Source organism: Lethenteron reissneri, chromosome 3 (assembly GCF_015708825.2).
Source record: "Lethenteron reissneri isolate LAM-NWPU_2019-01 chromosome 3, ASM1570882v1, whole genome shotgun sequence".
Taxonomy (NCBI): Eukaryota; Metazoa; Chordata; class Hyperoartia; order Petromyzontiformes; family Petromyzontidae; genus Lethenteron; species Lethenteron reissneri.
Genome location: NC_083781.1, coordinates 14,514,782 through 14,538,332, shown reverse-complemented (window position 1 = coordinate 14,538,332; position 23,551 = coordinate 14,514,782). Strand labels below are relative to the sequence as shown.

Here is a 23,551-nt window from a genome sequence, read left to right as displayed (position 1 = left end):
GGTGAAGCGTTGAGATGCTTCCCCATGTTAGTCGGCGGGGGGATGCGATTCATAAAAACCCCGCGGCTTTGATGCGCCGCGCCACGCGTGATTTGCAGGCAGCAGACGGCGGCTGAGGGGCTCCTCCCATTGGCCACAGACACAGCAGGGGGCGGGGCGAGGGGCGGGGCGGGGCGAGGGGCGGGGCGGGGCGAGGGGCGGGGGGCGGAGAGGAACGCAGCAGTCGGAGCCGGCGGCTCCATCCCGCACGGAGCGCGCGTCAACAATCAGCACCACCACCAGCACCACCACCACGGTCAGTCAACCACCACCACGGCCAGTCGACCACCGCCACCTTCTCTGCAGCACGGCTCGTGCGCGGCGAGGATTAACGCAGAGGGGCTCTGCACTGGCGGTAAGAGGAGACGAATGCGTGGTGGTGGTGGTGGCGGTGGCCACCAGAACGGCGTCCTGCTGCCCGCGTCGTGCGTCACGTGTCGCGTCGTGCTGTGATGGGTGCTCGCGAACAGCACTCGGCCCCCCGGCCCCCAGCCGTGTGCTGTTGAAGGCTACACGGGGGACCTTTGCCTGTGTGTGAGTACACGTGTGTGTGTGTGTACACGTGTGTGTGTGTGTGTACACGTGTGTGTGTACACGTGTGTGTGTGTACACGTGTGTGTGTGTGTACACGTGTGTGTGTGTGTACGTGTGTGTGTGTGTGTACACGTGTGTACATGCACGCAGCATTGCGCATCACAGACTGAGTCATGGGTCCCGCGTGCCGACTGCACGGACTGCGGACAACGCAGTGGTCAGGGCTGCGTTGCATCCGAGTGTCTGAGTGTGTGTGTGTCTGTGTGTGTGTGTCTGTGTGTGTATGTGTGTCTGTGTGTCTATGTGTGTCTGAGTGTGTGTGTGTCTGTATGTGTGTCTGTATGTGTATGCGTGTCTGACTGTGTGTGTCTGTGTGTGTGTCTGACTGTGTGTGTGTCTGTGTGTGTGTCTGTGTGTCTGTGTGTGTGTCTGAGTGTCTGACTGTGTGTGTGTATCTGTATGTGAATGTGTGTCTGTGTGTGTGTGTCTGTATGTGCATGTGTGTCTGTGTGTGTGTGTCTGTGTGTCTGTGTGTGTGTGTGTCTGTCTGTGTGTGTGTCTGAGTGTGCAAGTAAGCCATGTGCAGTGTGTCCAATGTAGGGTGACATCGTTCAAATAATCTGGATTCTGATTTACAGCGCATGCGGCATGCGGCATGCGTGCGGAGGGCGCGTGTGCGACTTTCATGATTGTGTTATCCTAAGGAGCTATTATTATTATTCAGTGAATACGCTGTGTGTGTGTATATATAGATGGGCATCTCCATGTTTAAGTGTGTAATCCTACGTAATCTTTATACATGCCACTACGCATGCGTGTACTTATATTGCTATGCAAAGACAACTCTCGTAATAAGTAAATTGTTCTCTATTTCTACGATAAAAGTGAAGGACAGCCTGTCCCAGTAAACATACCAACGTGAGGGCAACGTTGGCAAGTGGTTGGAAACGTTGGACCAATGTTGGGCCATGGTTGGACAAAATTTGGACATACGTTAGCCCAACGTTAGCCCAACGTTGAGACATGTTGTGGGAACCGTTGGATCAGTGTTGGACCAAAGTTCCATGTCAGTGGGTTGTGAGCCCTTTGCCCAGCCAATGGTGCGTGAAGGTCTCCGAGATCCGCATTAGTCGTGGGGGTTTGTTTGACCATACTGCGCCACGGCTGCTCAGTAGGCACGGGGCTTTGAAACGCGATGGAAATGGGAAACCAGCCAGGACCCGTTCAGACGCATTCGCCGCTGATGTTTGCTGTGAACGGGAATCGAACTCGGGGTGGTTCGGTTCAGTGCAGCGAGTGAACCAGCGCACACACACCGAGTGCGATACTGTGAGTGTACACACACACACACACGTGTTTAGATTTGCTCACATCGTATATGCTGTATGTATTTAATGTCAACAAGTCAAATTCACCAATAGCACTGCAATGGCCCTTCACAGCACGTTGTGGTGCTGTGAAGGGCCATTGTCATACACGTCGCCTATTCCAGTGCAGTAATTCATTTAGAGCAGTGTCATTGACAAATGTGTTGATGTTGTTATTCGGGGCCGTCCATAAATGACGTCACGCACCTGGGGGGGGGGGGGGTCAGACATGTGTGACGAGGGGGGGGGGGGTGACAAATGTGACGTCACATCAAAATGCGCAACTTTAAATAAATATAGACAACACGTTCTTCTTAATTAAATATACTTTTTAATAAATGTTTTCTCATACAACATCAGAGTGCAGCGCCACACTAATTACGCACTACAATGACAATAGTTTAAAGAGATTTGAAGCATGTTTTATTTTTAGGGCGGGCAGAGCTTTGTGACGTCATATTTGAGGGGGGGGGGTCTGACTTTTTGTGACGTCGTGTGACGAAGGGGGGGGGGGTCAAAAATCGTCCAAAATCGCGTGACGTCATTTATGGACGGCCCCTTTGTGCACCACTGCCAAACGCAGCATCAAATTATTGATATTTAACATATGTCTATATGCAACGTGTCATCTAGTGTGTCATGCGTGCAATGTATGGCTGTTAACGTGAGGGTTTGTGCATTCAACATACACTAACTCACTTCTCTTCTGCGTATGTATGTGTGTAGCACAATGATAGAGGTTACACATGCTTCATACAGAATCGGTGTGCTCGTGAGCATGTGGGAATGTGTGTGCGCGGTGACTCACCAGAATGAGTACCTGGTGCCAGGCGTGGTGATGACCACACCACCACCTTGTGCACCGTTCTTATTATAACCAATGGGACAGTCAAGGTACTGCTCTGATTGTGTAAATGGGGATGGAAATTCTTACATTTCCCAGTGAGCAAAAAAACATTTCTCTCCCGGGGAAAATTAAAAGAAAATAGGGATAATTGGACCTCGGTTAATTTTCTCTGTCTCTCCCTGCTCGCTGTATTAAGTGGTTATTCTACGCGGTTATGTTGATGCGGTGAATATAATCACAACAGCGCTAGGGCAGAGCCATCCCCCCACGTTCTATTCAATAAAGCAGTAACACTTCAACTTGCAAGGTTACGGGTTCTTCCACTCAGTGTGATCGGGTAGGGCTTAAACTATTGTGATAAGTACTGTAGCTTCCAATATATAATTTATGCTTGACATTTTATCAATCAGTCCACGCTAATGTGAAGACCATGTGACAGAACTGCAGTTGACCTATGAGATATATATATATATAATCCATGCCAACTAAGAACCCAAAACGTTTTAAATTACTGTAACTAAAACTACTAGGGTAGACAAAGTGAAACAATATTCTAAAGGTTACTTATAAAAAAGATAATCAATGTGTATGCATATTTTTACTTAACAATTACCAAAACCTATCAGTCGCCTTTCATATTCCCACCAGAGAGCATTCATAACTGCTGCTGTTTTGTTTTTCTATGTATGTATAACTTATTTCAACGCCGTATGTAGCCAAGTGTGCTGATCGGAGGTGTGTCAGGACAACAAACCAAGCACAAAAAGCAGTTCTAAAGAAATGGGGTTTCAATCTAAATTTAAAAGTGCATAGCTCCAGTGACTTCCTAATATGGGAAGGAAGAGCGTTCCAGACGGCTGCAGAAGCGCATCTGAACGCGCCAGCCAAAGCCATTGTGAGGATGACTGGAGTTCGCGTGATGGTTTATGCTCCTTGATGAAATCAGCAAGATATTGTGGTTCATTTGTGGCAGTATATATAATATATCACTCTACAATTGCCGGCACTGCTGTTTATACGGGCGTATTGTGTGCTACTTGAGTGCAACATTCTGCTGCGCTGACCGTACAGTGATAGCGCGGCTCTCCATCTCATCCTGGGAGGGGATACGGTTACAGCCATCGCTGGTCGCCCTGGTTAAAAGGTGACATGGGCTCATTGCCATGAAAGATGGACAGATTATGCACTGAGGGACCATACCTCATGTATGCTATCACGTATTGAGGCGGTCAGCTGCCGATGTTTTTCACCCTATTGATACATTCCACTTTGTAAACAATTAGGAGAGGAAAAACATATTCAAATTGCTTTGCAATTCGGGAGACAGTAAAGGGTTCAAAATATTACAGCAGACTGCCAACATCAACAGGGTTGGCAAGTATGCAATCTCCTAGTTTACACACTAAATATATATCTCTCATTTAAGGAAGAGCACGTCTGAATGTAAAGCGTAATTATCGGAGAGCACTTTAACAACCTGCGAGCAATCACAACGTCTGCTGCACGTTGCCGTGGAAGGGGCAGACATCACCTGGCCTCATCTGCTGGCTCGACGGCAGCAAAATGCGATAATTTCAGGTGATTGGGGACGTGGTCAACATTGAGATTTACAAAACGACCCAAGTGGACCCCAGTAATTGACCGGAATGAGAAAACATTTAAAAGATGGCTATTTTGTTAATGATCAGTCATGTTTCCAAAAAATACATATTTAAGTTGCTATGTTGAAATATTAAATGTTTGGCCTCAAATGAGGTAAAATTTAAAAGTGGGATATGTTGTACTTACATTCATAAACATGAATACAAAATATGAATATTCATGGTAATTTTTTATATTAACATTTTTGAAATTCATGATATTATCAATATCTGTATCATCTATTTCACCCGAATGAGGTGAAATTTGAATATGATCGATCTTATTGGTCGTATTCGTATCAAGAAAGCGCAGATGCTATGCATTGTGTAGTAGCTCTCGTCCACAGACAGCAAAATAAGAATTAGCCTAAGGCACTCACCCAGTAATAATCTGTTTTGATATTTTGGTTGGAGTGCAGGGAAGAGAGGGTGGGAGGGTGGACTGGGGGTTCGAGGCTACTTAACAAGTCGCATTTGCAGCCGTTGAACTCTGGTACATATTTCCATTATCACCTTTCCCTTTATACCCTGAAATGGCATCGCAGAAGAAAAACAAATTCTCAGTTCTCCAAGTTCCACGAATGGATGAGGCACTCCCCATGACATCCATTGATGGTATCCCAGGACTATTTTGATATTACTTTCCACTGATTTTAGCTGCATCTAGGAATCAGACTCAGGTCCATGCGTTCATAGCGACTGCACCGCCACTCCCTATCATTGCAGGTATATGTGGAAAAACTATGCCTATAGTTTTTTTATGGAATTGTCTTTTCATTGGCTTAAAATCACAATCCATTGTTTACAATAACAAAAAAATCTAAATGTGTCCTTGCAATGTTCATAGTAGGTCCATGCTCACAAGGAAATTAAGTTATTGATGTACATTATTAAATTATTAATGGCCCTAGAAATAATAACTTTTTTCAGGAGGGTTCTCAAACAAGGTAATACCTGTTTTGGGTATCTTAATACTCGAATTACAGCGCTTTCCATTCACACCACAGAGCAATTTTAAAATTGGCAAATTAGCATGAAATCACAATTTGTAATAATAGTGCTTTTGCATTTAAAAGGTCATCGCAGCAGTTAAGAGGTTGCCTTGGTAATTAGTCTTTTTTTCCGTGCCAATGTAGGATGTGTCAAATGTGTCCGGGCATTCCGTGTGAAGCGGTGGTGGTACGAGAGCGTCTCTGTCTATGTGCGGCCCGCTCCTTACCCATGGCAATGTGATGCCAGCTGTACAGTCGTGCGGTGTGCATTCCACGCTTGTCGCACACGTACGAATTGGATTACATCGTGGGTGCACACAAGTACTCCACAAACATGTATTTTGTGCGCAAAGACAATAAATAGCAAACTCATTCATTAATTATTTTTAGATTTCTGGTTCTGTACTGTATTTGAGATGTATTTGTTTGTAAACGAGTACCATTGAGGTAATGATCAGTCAAATACAGCATTGTTCAGTTTTCCCTGTTATAGTATTGGAATGGTGGCACAGTGGTTAGCGCACTGAGAAACGATCCCAGTGACCTGAGTTCAATTCCGCATCGTACCCAACATCAGTGGCAAGCGATATCTGAATTGGTCTTTCCCCCCCCCTCCCATTTTCACCAACTTGCATTGACCAGCAAGGTGAAGTATGGTCAAACCCCCATGGCGGGCACAGCATCTTGCAGTGGAGTTTTCTTAACCCGTAATTAATATTATTATTGATTAATCATAACACATATGTAACCTGAATTTGGGCAGTTTGTATGCCATAATATACATTAACTATGTTAACCTGTTTTCAGGTGCTAAAGTAAAATATACAAATTAATCATCACGAAAATGTGTGACCTAACAATATTTTATTTACTTTTGTTGACGAGCGTATTGTAACATTTCATTTTGCAATATTAACTGTCCATTGCATTGATCTTGTGATGTCACCATTAATAATGCAGATTGAACTTCCCTGTTATAAACAAATATAACCTTTACATTATGACGAATTAATTCCGGTCTGCACGAGAAGCCGTACCAAAGAAACATACCAATGTTCCTACGGAGGAGCGTTTTTAATCAGTGCAGATTACCTGCCATGTGGTACCCCTAGTTCAGGCCACACAAGCAGCTGATTAGAGTAGAAGAAAAACGTGGATACTCGTTGAATGAGCCAGACTCTCGCCAAGCACGTTCTCCGGGGAGGATGCTTGGTTAGTTTTTGGGCTGGAAAACGCGAGGTGGATTCCACTGCCAACCTGGACCTGGAGCTACTACACGTGACAGTCACCTGACCCTCGGATCGGGTAACAAATCACCATGAATAGATTTGCTCTAGCAATGTGTAATGGCTTCCAGACTCGTTGGTTCTTTCGGTAAATTCACGTAGTTAGAAATAAAATAAAACAAATCACGACGTTTCGATCGCAACACAAGCGGTCGTCATCAGGCAGATAAGGGGGAACCCATGGGGGGGGGGAGGGTACCTTCATTTTGTTTGTAGAAAGTACCATTCCAGGTGAATTAAGTGTTGGTAAGACAATGCATAACCAGAGCAGGTACATCAGAATTCAGTCCATGTTAGACTAAATCTTTAATTATTGCTTAGGTGTCAGGTCCAGGAACCTTGGTGAACAGAGAAACTACATCAAAGCTGACAAGCAAATCATCTGGGGACAGTGAAATGCCCTTGATTAGAGAGACCAAGTGAGCTGAGTTACGTACTGCCGAGGTTGTCTTGCCCGTGAATGGAAGCAAGGTATCAGACAGAAAACGGGCCAGTTTGTAGGTAGGTGAGTTGATAGTGGAAACGATGGGCCGAAGTGGAGTGCCTTCTTCATGGATTTTTGGAAGACCATAGAATCTGGGTGGTCTAGTAGCAGAAGGTTTTAGGGAGAGCCGTTTGCATGGTTCGATTAGTTGTTTTTTTTGTAGCCAGGCTGTTAGTAGGCTCTTTGTTGATTTTGGTGTAGCTGCCATCATTAAGAAAGCCCTGGATTTTGTTGTTGTTGTTTTATGTGGTTTTATCCATGATGACAGTAGCATTGCCCTTGTCGGTTGAGAGGATGACTATGTCCTCTCTCTTTTTCAATTTGGCGAGTTCAGAGCACTTGTTTTTGCTGATGTTACTAATGGGTTTCTTAGCATTTTTAAGGATGGTGGCAATTTCAGATCTTGCCACGTCTGTCGGGATGTGTCCCAAGCCTTTGAGAGCTACATCTACCTGGGCAATTATATCATCCACTGGGATGTGTTTGGGGGTGACAGCAAAATTCAGTCCTCTAGCTAGTACCGATTTTAGGCTATCGGGGATTGTGCTGTTTCTCTGATTGATAGTATGGATTCCTGCAGTCACGAAAGCTTCAAATCAAGATTGTAATGTCTTCTTGGTTCTTTCGGTAAAGTCACGTAGAAGGGAAGTAATAAAATAATAAAAAAATTAAAACATAATAAAATAATTCTCACGACGTTTCGGCCACAACGCAAGCAGCCGTCCTCAGGTGAAAACCAGGTCTGTCGAGGCGACAGCGTCTGAATTCTTATGTTTTATTTTTATTATTTTATTACTTCCCTTCTACGTGACTTTACCGAAAGAACCAAGAAGACGAATCCCTGCAGTCACGAAAGCTTTAAATCGAAATTTAAGATTGTAATGGCTTCGTTGTAAGCCTCATTTACATATAAAAATCATAAGCTTTGCCACGACAGAAGTGACTACACTACATTTACATGCAAAGCAATATAAGTAAGCCTGCATCAGTGGCAGTGCGAGGCCGAAGTAAACCAAGCCACAGCTTAGATCCCCCAGGAGCTCAGGGGGGCCCAGATTTATGAAGAAAACAAAATACCGGGTCAAATAAAAATTCAAATAAACATGAGCCAATGAATGTAAACATCAAAACCCGCTAATATCTATAATGTCTGTATCTCCTCTCACGTTACTCCCTATTTATTGTTGTCCACATTAATTTTCGATCACTACATATCTATCTTTTGTCCATGTCTCTTCTGTCCATTCACTTTGCATTTTAAACATTGAAAGGGGGCCGCCAAAATTTTACGTTTTTCGGGCCATCAATTGGTTACTACCATCATTACAACTTGGGCATGCATACGACATTTACAAATACCACTGCCTACAAAACATATCTTGACCAGCCCTTGTATTCCAAGTCTTCTTCTTTCGTACGGCTGCTGATGTAGATGCAGAGCAACTACAATTTCACGTTCAGGTGGTCAAACCAGCAACGACGTCAGGAGCAGCGCAGTGTACTGCTGTGATGACTCATTCGTATCTGTAGATTGGGCATTGTGTTGTTATACGTTGTATCTTCTGTCCTGGATGACCAGGCGCACACTGGAGAGTTTTTAATATTCCATTTGTGCATCAGGTATCTGCGGATGCGGTTTAGGGTGGACTATGAGCTTCGTGGAAGATCAAATCCAGGGATCTTCTGCATTGGGTATTTCCCAAGGTGGTGTTTGAGAGTTCTTTTGAACTCCATTCAGCTCTCCAAGCTTCATCGGGGTTGAATTTGCATCGTTGAAGATTTAGCGCATGGGTCCAAAACGGCTTGCGTGACTTCAAGCGATGATGAGGGCCGTTAGTAGAGGTCTTAATGAATTACAAGTGGCACACTCAAACTCGGTAGTATCAAGGTGGTCGCGAGGAATGGTCCACCCAAAATATTCATAAATACTTTCAAACTCCGACCCCACCAATTGTCTCCCTGGCTTAGAGCTGACGCGCCGGTCATGGGGCCTTGCTTAACAGCATTTCCCCTACACACAGCGCGCATTTGTGTTCAAAGTTTCAACTGTGACACACGCGTGGTATATGGAAAGCCACGGCACTCGAGATGGAACGCGTCGCTTCACCGTCGCCACACACCCATCGCACTCGCAACGCTCCCGCTCTGCAAGCAGAAGCGTAAGTTGGTAAAACACACGCAGCTACCGTCATCAGCATCACCGGTCATGATCTATCCTTTGCTGGGTGAAGGTCTCTCCACGTCTTTGCTGTCCCTTACTCTCTTGCGATAGCATGGCCCATCTCGTTCCTGCGCTACAGCTTACAGGATCGCTCTATATCCATCGTGGCTGTCTTAGGCACATTCTCTTCTTGGGCCACCATTCCATTACTGGTTTTGTCCATGGGCCATAATCCCCATTCTTCAATGGGTTGTTCTTCCAACGTCCAATAATTGTATTGCAGTGAAGACTATGTCCGAGTTTTTTTTTTATCCTCGATATAATTCTAAGCATGCATCACCACACTTTCTTGCATAATATTCAGCTTTTGTAACATTTTCTCCATCAGTTTCCATGTTACATCAGGGAAAAGCACTAAAACACAGGCCCCCCCAAGCCTTTTAGGCTCCACCAGCCATAGCAGCTCTGGTAAGGGAAGACACTTTAGAGCGCTCACTGTTCAAGTCGCGTGACTTAAATACTTAACCACGGATGGGACGCGGGCGACAAGTCCCAGGCACAGCACCGGACTGCAGTTCACACAAATGTCTCCCCATGTGAAATCGCTTTGGAATATACAAACACACACATAAAGTAAACTCATCCTCAGCACATCTAAATAATCACCAGTCGTTTCTCAGAATGCTGAATAACCGAGGTAAAAAAGTGCAAGCATTTATTGAATAGAATACAATGTATACATTGAATAGAATACAATGTATACATTGAATAGAATACAATGTATACATTGAATAGAATACAATGTATACATTGAGGCAGCTTGGTAGCACTGTGGCTAGTGTCCGACTCGTAGAAGATTGCGTGGTGTTCAAATCTGTTCCACTAAGCCCATCACACATTTAGGGAGAGGGGGGGAGATGATGAAATGAGTACCACTTAATTGAATATAACATTTCGTGGGAACTCATCGATGGTAGTCCCATTTCAAAACTGACTTCCTGCCATGGGATTGTGGAATTTCCATCACAGGAACAGGCCCATCAATGAAGAGCAGCACCGCACTGTTGTTCCTATAGGTAGGGCGAATATAGATGTTAAGATGACATGGGGTGAGAACACATCGAGTGAGACGGACGAGGGACGAACCATGAGTTACGAAGGCAAGGTCCTGTGTTTTGGATGTAAACTGGAAGAGGGAACTTTTAGTGCAGAGACACAATAGGGGGAGAGAGAGACAATTGGGGGAGAGAAATTCAACTATCCCAGGCAGCAGTCAGCAGAGAAGGAACGATCTCTCATTGAACCTATTTTTAAAATGGGGGTGGGCGGAGTTGGTGAAGTGGTTAGCACACTACGCTAAGAACCCGGCGACCCTAGTTAGCTTCCCGCTCACGACCAACATTGGTGACAAACATCAGTTTTGAGGAGACAAAGGCGGTCGGGCGTGCTGCTGGAAACTAACCCCCGCGTGTGTCGTGTGCCAGCTTTCATAGGTGCTCACTAACAGCAATTTTATTGTCATTCCCCCGCACCTCCGATTAGCACGTTTGGCTACGTACGGTGTGAATGAAGTTCAACATACATACGTACTGTACTTGCCCCAACAGTCTGTTAAAGGCCATACGTGAGAACGTTGTCTTTGTGTTGAGGGGAGGCAGTGGCTGTTTGAGCAATATAGGAGCGATGAGGTTAGAGAGCGATGAGGTTCGAGGCACGAAGGGAGGGATCTGGAGGGTCACTGAGAACAAAGTCAATCTCGTTAGAATGCACATGGCAGTTTGGTGTTGCGATAAAAACATTTAGAAGGCGAGTAGCTACGTATTTCACAAAAATATAAACTCAACATATTCGTCAATAACACCGTGCATGGCATTAAAATAGAAATGTATCATCATCGCCGTGTTGGGCAGTGGCCCCCCTCGTTCCCAGCACTGAGGCCAGAGTGATGAGAGTTGACAAGGGTGAGAGACTGCACTTTACACCATGGGGCCTGATGAGAATGATATTTGTTTTTAAACATGTTTCCTGACGACTCGTTTTTAAAATCGGCTTAAGAATAGTGACATATAGTAGCTAATGGGTAGCTACTTATCGCTGTGGTTGTACAATGAATGCCATGAAAAAAGGGCCAATGCCTGAAATGTCGGTAATAAGATGCTTTTTTTATTTGAATGCCAGTGTTATTGATCAAGGTGGAGTTTTTTGTTTATTGTGCTCGTGCACCACTACCAATGAAGCGTCACCAAATAATACATTTGTAGTGGCTAATCGAGTAGTCTTTGTGAAGTGAATCTTTGAGTATATACAAGTAACCTTTAAAACCTGGATGAACTAGATCTCGAAATGACCCATGTGATAAAAGGACCACGGGCCAGAGGAATTGAATTGTCTGTCGTGTCAACATGTCAGGTTGTGGTTGGATGTCAAAGATTCCCAATTTCAGGAATTACTGGAAATCTGTGATAAAACAGCTGTCCAGCACAGAGAATGTCTATCACCATAATCCATATCTACATATGCGATGTTACCCTTCTTATGCCGAGCCTGCCAAGAATGAAATGCTTCCTAATCTATAGAACCGTGAATAGTGTAAGACTCCACTATTACCGACTCCCTCGTCAAAATAAGTGTTGGGTGACACTCATCTCCATTTGATCAGTGCCACTGGTGAAAATGCCACATTACCATGTTGGAAACCAGCCTCTCTTCCATAGTCCTACCCAACTTCCCACAAAGCGGAATTTGTTTTGTGGTTGCTGAAGGGATGATGGGCAGAGGGATTCCACCGAGACCACTGTGGGAGCCATCCACCAGGCAGATTGACGGCTGTATACCGTTTGAATCAGGTAAGGGTTGTTTTCTGTGGTGTTCTGTTGTGGGTATAGCGGTCTCAGACGTCTGGGTAGTTTTACGTTTTTGGTGCGCAAACCAGGCAATTTATGCCGATTGTCAAAAAACTAGGCATGAAACCTGTAAATGATTAGTATAGAGTCATCACTGCCAACACAATATCATTTCAACAACCTAAGAGCACAATGCATTGCAGTTTTCCCAGCTGGTACACGTCAGACACCACAATCTAGTGTAGTGAGTCGGTGGCGAAGTTAATCCTGTTCATCAATGATCGCAATAAAAAATAAATGATAATGGTGATTTTCAATTAACTTAGCCTAGCTCATCTAATGTGCTCAATAGATATTGTTTGGTTTTACAAATACATAAGTGGTAAAGACTCTCCTTCTCAGAGCCTGAAGCAGTGGAGTCCCGTGGTGGGCGAGAGCGAACTATCGACACCAAAAGGGCATCTGAAGTGTCGTCTTCAACACTCATTCTCCGATGTCATGTGATGCTCGTTTGGCTGCGACATCTGGCAGGACTTTTATTCTAGAATAAAAAAACACAACAGCAACGATCCCTGCCTGATCGTATCAGTGCAAGGGCGAGCTTGGGTCATTTCATGAACAGACTCAGGACAATTTTGTTTTCTAATTAGCAATAAACAGACTCGTGTGCATTGTATGAGAAAGCAAATTTGTTCCAATTGTTTATTTTATTATATTTAATGTATTTACATTTCTTTGTACAGTATGTGGTTCTTGTATTTATTAGATTTGTGGGCATTTGGTCCACATTAAACGATTATACAAGTACTTATATGATGCATTCTAAAATATTAAAATGGCGACGATGAATATGATTGGTGAAAAAATTGAAAACACAGTTTAAACAGTTGAATATCTGAACATTAATGCGTGTATCCGGTGTGTTTCGTGCTCGTTTACTTCGTTGAGATCCAGCTCCAGTTCAGATACCGCTCACTGTAGATGCTGTAGATCACAGCCAGGGAGCCATACCTGAATTCACAAGAATGCAGTGCATTGCGTGCCCTATCATGCCAGAATAACAAGCACATTCGATTCCCAGTAGCTCATCAGCGGGTGTACCTTACAGAGTTTCCTTCCTTGCCTCTCTAGCTACACGCTGTCGAAAGCAATTGGCGCATTGCCAAATCCAGCTCACATTTTTTCAAGATCCAACTGGAGTGGAGGAGGATGGGTGGGATCTACAGCATGTTAAAAAAAATAATTGTACGTTTGCTTGTTGCTTAAATTCTGACTTTATTTGGGGGGAGATTTAGAAAAAAGAACCTCTCCATAGAAAAGTAGTGCCTGCCTCTCGCCTGTGTCGCGTTTCAACGCGCGGAGGAGCAAGATGCGTGCACCGCTATAGGCCTCATTGTGCAATACCATGACCAGCGGCTTGGCTCTAGTACGTGCATGTCCCGTTTACATCTGCACATAAAAGTGCCAAATCCTCAGTCAATTAGGACGCATATTTAAATCGAGATCTATAACGAATGATACGATTCTGCATGTTAAAAAGATGAGCAATTTAATATAATAAAAATAACAATTGCCTCCCCCCTCCAAATGACCCTTTCGTACGTCACGTTTCTGCATGCCTCATTAGGATGAAATTTGCGCGTTTCAAATCGTCCGAGATTAATACACGAATATAATGGGGTAGCGAAATGTAATGCTCCAGGCAGTGTGGTGTTGTGCTTTGCTCCCCTGTAGTAGATTATACTGCTATGTATGATTGCCTCAAAAACATGCTTGGATGATGCGATAATATGAAAACGATAGCATTCCACTCTTAATGAAATGTAACTCAGAATTTTCACATTTCAAAAGCAATGCAATATTTAGTTTAAAAAAGCTTCAATATATCAGTTTCATGTAATGACATTGCATGTGTAATATATTCATCATCCGTGCAATCACAGACATCACGATGGGTCAGATATCACTCGCCACTCATTGTAGCTGTGATTGGGAATCAAACTTGGATCACCGGATTCATATAACAGGCCGACAAACCACTGCCACTAGAGACACTGTTCCACCCCAAAGGTGTTTAATAATTGCAGTTATTTGTATCTCGGTCACATGATTTAAAATCTGAAATAGTTTTTTTTTTAAGATTAAAGTATTGTATGCTCACTGTGTTGTGTCATTTACATTGTTTTTGCTTCTGTGTAACCTTTCGTCCCCATTGCCAGAGAGACTGTTTGTCTCAACGATCTCCTACCCGATTCTATGCGTCATTCATTTACAACAATTGTGCACAGTGCTCAATACGAGCGTGCATACGGGACATGCACACACGCAAGCGCCGCACGAGAAACAACAGTGAATGCCACAAAGAGCACAGGCGCTTGGCAATTAGTGTCGCACTGCCACAAGAGCCGAGGCCCTCCCAGTCTTGGAGGCACGTGGAGCGACGGGGCTTGCGAGGAGACGGCGCACGCAGGCTACGAACACAGGCGAACACTTAAGCTTGTAAATGGGAGCGTGTGTTTCACACAATATTCAGCCATTGTGTTGAGGAGTCAGCCGAGCTAACACGCACACGCGCGCTCATTTTTCAGCGCATCACTTGAAAATATAATTCATCGGCCCCGCGGCATTCTGGGAGTGCAAGTTCCTTGCCTGTAACATCTGGCACTTCTCCATCATTGGTTCAAGCGAGGGGGAGGGTTAAAATTTCACTTGTGACTGCTGGCCAAGAATTGAATTCAGGGCAGTGTTCACAGCGGATTACTCTAGTCACCGCGCTAGTCACTGCATGACAAAAATCACCACGCATGATACAATATGAACTGCACAATGCATAAACTCACTGCCATGCTGCTTTACCGTGTATTTAGACAAAAATAACTACAACAGCAATGAAGTGAATTAGCTTTCATCCAAACTGAAAATGTCATGTAAACAAAAAAACGAATCATCTATGTATTTGTATATTCATTTACGGACTACAAATTTGCTTGTTTTACAAGACCACGTTGCCAGCCTGGGGGAAAAATTGCTGCTTGTAACCCCTTAAATGAACGTCCGCCAGCAAGGTTCTCGTGTTATTGAAGAAGAGCAACGAGACGCGCTTTGACACGTTCACGTGGCGAAGCCCAAAGGCGCGGACTCGTAAAGCTCGTTTGTGCACAAAGGCCGTCTAGACAGATGGACCCTAATCCTGATCCTCTGACCAATACTTTGCCTCCTGGTAGGCAACTTAGATAGCAGAGGGATTTACCACCGTGGTGGCGAGACAATCTATCAGTGACGCATTTCACGATTAAATATAAAAAAATTTTAAGGGACTGCGTTTTCACAATTGCTGCACTTCCCTTCCATGCTTTTGTCACATAATTTCAGTGCAGCCATATCCACTTGAAAACAACAACACACCCAGCCAAACAATGGACAAATGGGAAACAGGATGAGATTTTACTTTAAAAATGCAAAAATTGCCTACATAGACTGTTGGGGTAGATGCTGTTGGTGAGCACCTATTTAGACCAATACAGCAGATGGGGGTGCTGTGACCAGCACCATGCCTGGCCAGCTTTGTCTTCCCCATGCTGACGTTTATATACTGCATCAGATAATAATTTGAGGCCGAGTTGACACAGGGGAGTCCCAGGACCGATTCAGATAATTGCCACCAATGTTCACTATGTCGCCGGGAATCAAACAGGTCAGCGGAGTTTTAGCAAACCACAATGCCATTGCCACTATACTATCATCTCGCAGGCGTGCAGGAAAACACACGAGCACACATTCACATCCGTGCATCATTCCCTGCTTAATTGTTTGGCTGCTGAAATGTTGATGTCATCCTCGCCATCAGCTGGTCTAGCGGCAATAATTAGGGGCAGAAAAAGAAAAGAACAGGCGAGCTTGGGGAGAGGCAGTAAGCCAACGCTTTAAATCATAATCTGACCACTATGGCAACCGCCTGTGAAAATACGTCTGTCAGCAGCAGGGAACTGGTAAAGCACAGTCCAGGCCAGGGTAAAACAACAGCGACGAAATAACACATCTCTTATTTCGGCTCATCCTTGACCAAATTGCTCAGAGCGTTCCCGATCTTGTCCGTTCTCCAAAACCAAAGCAGGGCCACGCCTGGAGAGTTGTTTGGGATGGCGGTGACCGCCATGTTGGTCGATTGTGCTGTACTTTCTATGGTGCCACGTTTATGCTCCACTCCGACCTGTGGATTACAAGTGGAATATGCTAACCATTACATCACTGCAGTCATCGCATTGCTAAGGAGACAGAGACACGATGCTGCCAGCTGGTATTTGTTCCTCAGTCCGGCTCACAAGGTTGAGGTTGGAGGAGGTAGCCCAGTACCGTGTTAGCACTCGTATCGTGCCTGGGTGATGCCACCACTGGCCTGATAAAGAACACACATAAATATCATGACAGGTCCAGAAAAAATAACGTAGGCGATGGTACAATGCAGCTCTCCGCTGTTTTTTACCCAGGTTGCACCGCGTGTTGTTCAGCACGAAGTTTGACATTTCGCAAAACAGAATTTGCATTCCAAGTTGGTTAAAAATCTCGCAAAAACACTCACAATTACCGCTATGTCGTTCAATCGAGTTTATGAAGAAGCTCTTAGCAACATGGAGTGAAACGTCGGACACCGTGCCAAACCAGGAAACACATCGGAGAGCCGTGTAGGGCAACTGTGGAAGAAACCCAACGCCGATGCGGCGGTCATGCAGTGCGAGGTAATGCCTCCGCACTGCACTGTATATGCCACTGCAAATAACAGAAGTGGAGGAAAATAACATAAATGTCCCACGCATGACTGACAATGGGGGGGGGGAGGCGGCCTCATTCCCAGACACTCCAGCATTCACATCCACAGCTGTTTCCTCAGTCGTGTCACGTGTCACAAAATCCACAGTGGCATTACTGCGAGATTATTGCTTTTTTTTCATGATTTCATTCATTTTTCTTTCATAAGGACCAAACGGAGTGCCAAATAGACTCCATGTTGTGAACAAGATGGCACATGCCACCGATACAGTGGCGTTACATGTGATGAGACCAGTCGGCCAAATTGGACCGAACATTTGATCCTAATGGCGATACCCCGGGGTACCAAATAATACAAAATGCCCGAGGCAATAACATTTTATTTCTGGGACACTTTTTTCCAGGGGTGTACTTAACTCAGCAACTAAGGTACCAATCAATCCACAATCAGTGCTACTCCGCGATGTTGAAACGCCAAACATTACCATAAAAAATCCGTTATCGAAAAATTCAACTTTGAATAGTGCATCGTGCACGGCTCGTCGAGATGAGTATCTTGCCGCATCGCCGACCATCAACAGACTAAAAACGACTGCATCACGGACATTATGCGAGAGCCGGGGTACTATGGTACCCGGTGGTACCGCCATAAGGTTCATTTCACTCCTGATTAAAATGTGGGCGATTGTGCACGCATCCGTGCGATGCTTACTAAAGACTCTACGTATTTCATTAAGCAGTGTTTATTGTTAGAATAATACCTCCAGCTAGTTGATCGTCAGATGTACATTTTTAGAGGGATTTATTTGTGTGAAAGATAAAAGGAGCAGCGCTGGTGATTGCTCGCTCGCGCTGCTGGTGCCGGAGGGGCTCCCACTCGAGGTGGTTCTAGTGACCCTCTCTATACGGTGGAGTTTGACCTCTTCTCTGGTGGTCGGATGTCTTGGAAGAGGTAGCAGTACCCACGTTTTACCCCACCACATGCAACCCAACGATCGACTAAGTGGTAAACCCATTTTATACTGCTGGGTCGAGAGAGGCAGGGGAATTTAATAAAAATCCACTATGGTTTCAACTGCCACACTGGGATATCAACCCAGACGCCTCTGTTTATAAGTGATATTAAAAACAATAATCTGGATGTGCAGACAAAGAAACGGAGTTGCCACTTTTGTTTAAATTTGTAGCGGGTTCAACTCAGACGTACTCTTCAACTCGGAGGCAGCGTATTTTATTCTTGAACACAACAGGACAACTTAACACAACAACCTAGGGTGGTGACCACCCTGGCTAACTATGTAACAACTGCTAACGTGGGCCGGGGATAACAGCATACTGCCCGGACCACGTGCTTGAAGACTCGCGGACCGTAGAACGTAGACGAAGGGTTTCTTCCCCGGGATGGACAGCCCAGAGCCCTCTCGGGGTTCGGCTTATATTCTCTCCACCCCTGGCCACGCCTCCCTTCCAGAACCTTCCCGAGGAACCTCAGTTTCATCACGTGACTCTCAGTGTCCACCCGGGTCAACTAGACTGTCATGGCCTTACCCAACCTTCCCTTCGGGTCGGTGCACACCCTGTCCGCTATGGCCGGTACTGTTCTGACAGCCTGGTGACATCCCTTCATGTCATTACCCGCATGCCGTGCCCCCCTAGGGCCGGTACTGCACCCACAGCATGGTGACATTTATGAAGCCACTGCACATTTACATGCAAAATGTTACTCTTTTTAAATTTAAGATGACGCCTCTCACGAGTAATTTGTACACAGATTACATCTGGTGGGTAAAACCATAATTGGCTTGTGGCTTCTGCTGAACAGAATGGTAGGACTATTTCCTGTGTGGCAGCGTGACTTTCTTCAAATGGAAAATAGTGTTTTTGAGATAGGTTAAACATCTGTTATTGTACAGATCAGAGTACTGGAGAGCTTAGCTGAGCAACCAGAGAAGAAGAGTCTTACATTTCTAAAGAGGCGTATGCTGGAAATTTAATGGCAAGATCGTGTACAGAGGTTTGGAAAATAATTTGGTGGAAAAGTGTCGACAGATATATGGAATCGGGAAGAGGAGATTTTCATGGATGGCACGGGTTGCCATTTCTGAGGATACAAGAAAACTGGGACATAATGTGGGATGAGGAATATCTTACAATACCAGAAAAGCGGGAGAGCGACGTGTGGTGTATTGGTGTTACACAACAAACAAAGACTTACAGATGTCATAAAACAGCCACCTCAATAAGAGGATGTCCTGGGATAGGGACAAGCTTGGGTTAGACACGCAGTGTGCAGGTTGGCGCAGGCCAGGTTACAGAAACAGTTATTGGAGTGGTACCCGAGGTTGCAATTAAAGGAATGACTGGCACCTACGTGCTGGTTGTGGCAGAGCAGACCTTGAGGGCCAGGTGTTGACTGTGCAACACTTTCCAAGACCCACTGGAAAGGAAGCATTGGCTGTTAATTCAAAGTTTCAAGCAGTCAGAAAGATAGTCTTATTACGAACCAAATTAATTATAAACGGTTGCCGTCTTCATCATAGACTGGGCCTTTACACGAGGGAATGTGGAATTGCCACCCATGGCTCAGGGATGCCCACTGAAGTGAGCACTGCAGAACACCCATTGGAGCAGGGACACGTTGACATTCATGCGAGACGCACGGTAGAGCGATGATTACAACCAATTGTAACTGCTAACTGGTACTAAAGTTGTTTGTACACAGTGCTATGACGCTGGCGATACGAGTTTCATTCCCAGCCATGGCTCATAGTATCTGAACCACTCCCAAACACCATTCACCTAAAGCACCAACATTGACCGGTATAGGTCAATCAATCCCCGTAACCAACCTGCCATTGGGGAGGCTTTCATGTTAGGCAGCACATTTACAAAAGGAATGTAAACTATTTAATGTTTAACAATAAAGCCGTAAAAAGAGTCCATTCAAACATGAACAGAGAGACTAAAATGACACCGATGACCGGTAATTTATGTAAGTGGTGACCTGTGATGAGCCTTTCAAACTTTGTGAAATCCTGACGATTACAAATCCACAACAATAACAAATTACATTTGTCACAGCGCTCCCACTCGCTTGGTGCCAGATAAGGTGCACCATGCATGACCACACGAAAGCTATTCTCTGATTATTTCGGGGCGAGTGACAATTAATGACTAGATCTGCTGGTCGAGCTGAAACGTATCAAAGCGAACGTTGCACAATTTCGCTCTCTGCGGTGCTGTTAATTTTGCCACTCTTTGACGGCGATTCCGGGGATGAAAATGTAATAAGTGACCGTGCATCGATCATTTCCATTTTTTGTGCACCCAAATTGGTTGCAAGCACTAAGTGCCAATTAAAGGGCGTGCAAGCTGTGCACTGTACTCTGTGCTCAGAGCCCAGAGCCATGTGCAATGAAGACCGAAAGGGGATTTTACGGATGATCCTTCCTGTGACTTAATCAGTGCGAGCTATACGCATGCACACATTTATATGTATTTGTGTGTGTGTATATATATATATACCTCGTGGTATCTTTACTCACGGGTGCTTCTATTTGCATTAGCAGGACTTCACTTCTCATGCAATGTTCATGATGCAAGGTTTCCTACCCTCGTAACCCTCCCAGGGTTGTTGAGCTTGGAAATATTTTCCAAAGCTCAGCCTTGGACAACTCCAGCTGAAATTAAGCCCTGGATACTGGTGTAAATTAAGTGTTTTTTTATTTTAAACACTACAGTAGCGTAGGTATTCTAATTTGATGTTTTGTTTTCTATTACTAGAGGAGTCAGTCATACGATAGAATACACTATGAGTGTTTAAAATGCTGTGCATTCAGGACTCGTAGATCGTGAAACTTCAATGTAGTTGATGCGTAAATAATCATAGAGTCTATCCACCGAGGGGATACCTACCGACGCTCATCTCCAGGAGGGGGCTGCATTGTGTGGTTTTGCTTCATGTGGAAGGGAGGCGATGGGGGCACCCAGAGATACCCCACGATTCATTCGAGCGGCTAACACCAACTCACAAGGCTACTCTTCTATTTAAGTCTCATTCTAAATCCTTTTTGTTCACCACGCCCTTTAATTGGGGTTGCGATATTTCTTGCGAGGGGCAATATAAAAATGTTTGCTGCCATCTTGTAGAGCGTTGTGAGATGCAATTTAGCATAAACGATTCTTTATAAAATTGTATTATTATTACTCTTGTGCTTTTTGTAGCATCTACAAAAATACATTTTTTTAAATTTTATAGCGAAAGTCAAATCATCGGTAAGTGAGAGAGATGTTGAGTCTTTGGCAGGGAATCAACATCACGGATGGCTGGGAGAAGGGAGTTCCAGACTGGGGGTGCGGAGGAGAATAAGCAACCTCTCTGTTATTGCAAGTTGAAAACGGACTTCAAGAGGAACCCTCCCAGCTTAGCTGCTGGAGCTGAGCGTGTGTCGACGGGGGAAGGGGGAAGAGGGAGATGAGAGGCGAGAGGTAGGAGAGTGTACGGAGAGGAGTAGAGCAAAATTAGACAAGGAGACGTGTGGGAATCTTGAAGGTGGTGGGTGCAATCTGGAAATAGTGTTCTTTTAGCAAGATGTATTGCACACATCGACGGAAATAGTACAATTGAAACGCCGTGTTTCACTCGCCGAAAAAACCTCTTCGACCTTTCAATAGAGATGCTTTCAATCAGCACCATTTGAGATACAGGAACACTTTGCTTCATTAGCCAACCAGCCGTGCCTAGCAAAGAGCAGACTGCCAAAAGCAGTAGATTCCAAAATGTTATATGGCTGAGGGAGTGCACGACAACTATTGTAGGTTTCTGAACGCGACAATGGTCATTAATAGGGTTTTCGTTCCTCCGTGAGGTTTATAAAACAAAGCGATTCGGTCAAATATAGAACATGGTAAAGTTTCTCAAGTCAGTTGCTCGGGTTTATAATTCACTTTGTATATATTTGGATAAATACCATTCAATGACATGCTCATCTTTCACAATACAATGGCCACCTCCACAGCTTCCCCATGGAGGAGCTCAGCTCTCCGATCTTACATTGACATGCAAATTTCATCTCGAGCCCCGCCCACTTCGCTTATGACCCTTGGGCTACACCCATCTCCAACCTTTATAACACCCTGCCTCAGCAACGCTCCAAGTATATATTTTTCCTGCCTCAGTAGCTCTCCCGCTATATTTTTTCACCTGATGACGATTACTTGTGTTGCGATCGAAACGTCGTGATATTTTATTATTTTTTACTATTATTTTTCTATCTACGTGGCTTTAATCGAAAGATCCAAAGAATATGAATACAACTCTTCGCATTCGCAAATAGGATAAAAATTCACGAGTCTTAATTTTTTTTGCTGAATAAATGCATTTATAGGATTTGTCGAGTTAAGGTGTTTGTTGTCTTCCCCCCACACCTCCGATTAGTGTGGTTGGCTACGTATGGTGAAAAATAAGTTCAACATGCATACAAGATATTAATAAGCTACACGTGTCAGATGCCATGCAATTAGAGCATTATAAATTAGGATGTCACTGTGACAACAGTGCATACATCACATCACACAATGTTAGTGTGGTGGGGAATTGTCAGGCGTAATACGCCGCCACCACTACGGGAAAATGTGTACCTCCAGTCAGGGCCCAACAGGGGGCAATAGCGGGTCCGGTCTGTACTAAGTAGGACTCGTGGGTCAGGCAATCTGGGTGGCGGTTAGGAACCGGAGGGGGACACCCCAGCCCCCCAGTGGCGGCTGGAGGATTGCGCAACAATCTAGGTCCCTCCAGAAGGTTCCAGAGAGTGGGCGTGGCCAGGGCGGAGTGACCCTGGGAGCCCCGTGAAAGCCGGACCCCCCAGAGCGGCTCCAGCAGTCAGCGTCAAGCCGAAGACCCAAGAGGTCGCCTGAAGATAGGACCCTGGACTCCAAGCTCCGCCGTCCTTCTAAGGGCCGGAGCTCAGTGGGCCAGTGGTCAGAGGGTTAGGACCCTGAGGATCCCCAGACACGACGTCCTTCTAAGGGCCGGAGCTCAGTGGGCCAGTGGTCAGAGGGTTAGGACCCTGAGGATCCCCAGACACGACGTCCTTCTCAGGGCCGGGTCTGAGTGGGCCAGTGATCGAGATCCGAGGACCTTAGCTGGGTCGGGTCAGCCTCCCCTAGGTCCCGTTAGCCGGAGGGCTAAGAGTCGGTGGTCTCAGTGGCTCGGGCACGTTAACCCGGAGGCTATACCTCCTCAGGTCGTTGGGTAGAAGGGGCCATTACCCCTTCGTGTTAGGGACCCCGTGTGTTATTGTTAAATAAATACGTGTTGCCTCCTAAGAAGACTCCGTCTCCATACAACCCACTACACTAGTAGTGGCGGTTATCAAAGAGAAAGTTACATTTTGGAAAACAATTACTCAACTTATTTCGAATAAAAAAAAATGGGTAAGTGTGATTCAAACAAGATGCAATATTTATCCTGCTTATTAAAAGGTAACCCAGTTAGTGTGGGACCAGTGGTGGATGTTGTTGTACATTCCTGTGACAAATGCTGTTCACTCTAAAAAAACAAGCACTGGTAAAACTCAATTTATCAACCCC

At 45.0% G+C, this 23,551-nt stretch overlaps 1 protein-coding gene across 1 annotated transcript in view; it reads left to right on the top strand.

Moving 5' to 3' along the window:
* The first annotated feature begins 257 nt into the window (after window positions 1-257).
* LOC133347283 (stannin-like) overlaps window positions 258-23,551 on the top strand; it is a 41,742-nt gene continuing 18,448 nt past the window's right edge. Inside the window, exon 1 of the mRNA XM_061559416.1 lies at window positions 258-394. The gene's annotated coding sequence lies outside the window, so the exon portion shown is untranslated. The remainder of the gene's footprint in view (window positions 395-23,551) is intronic.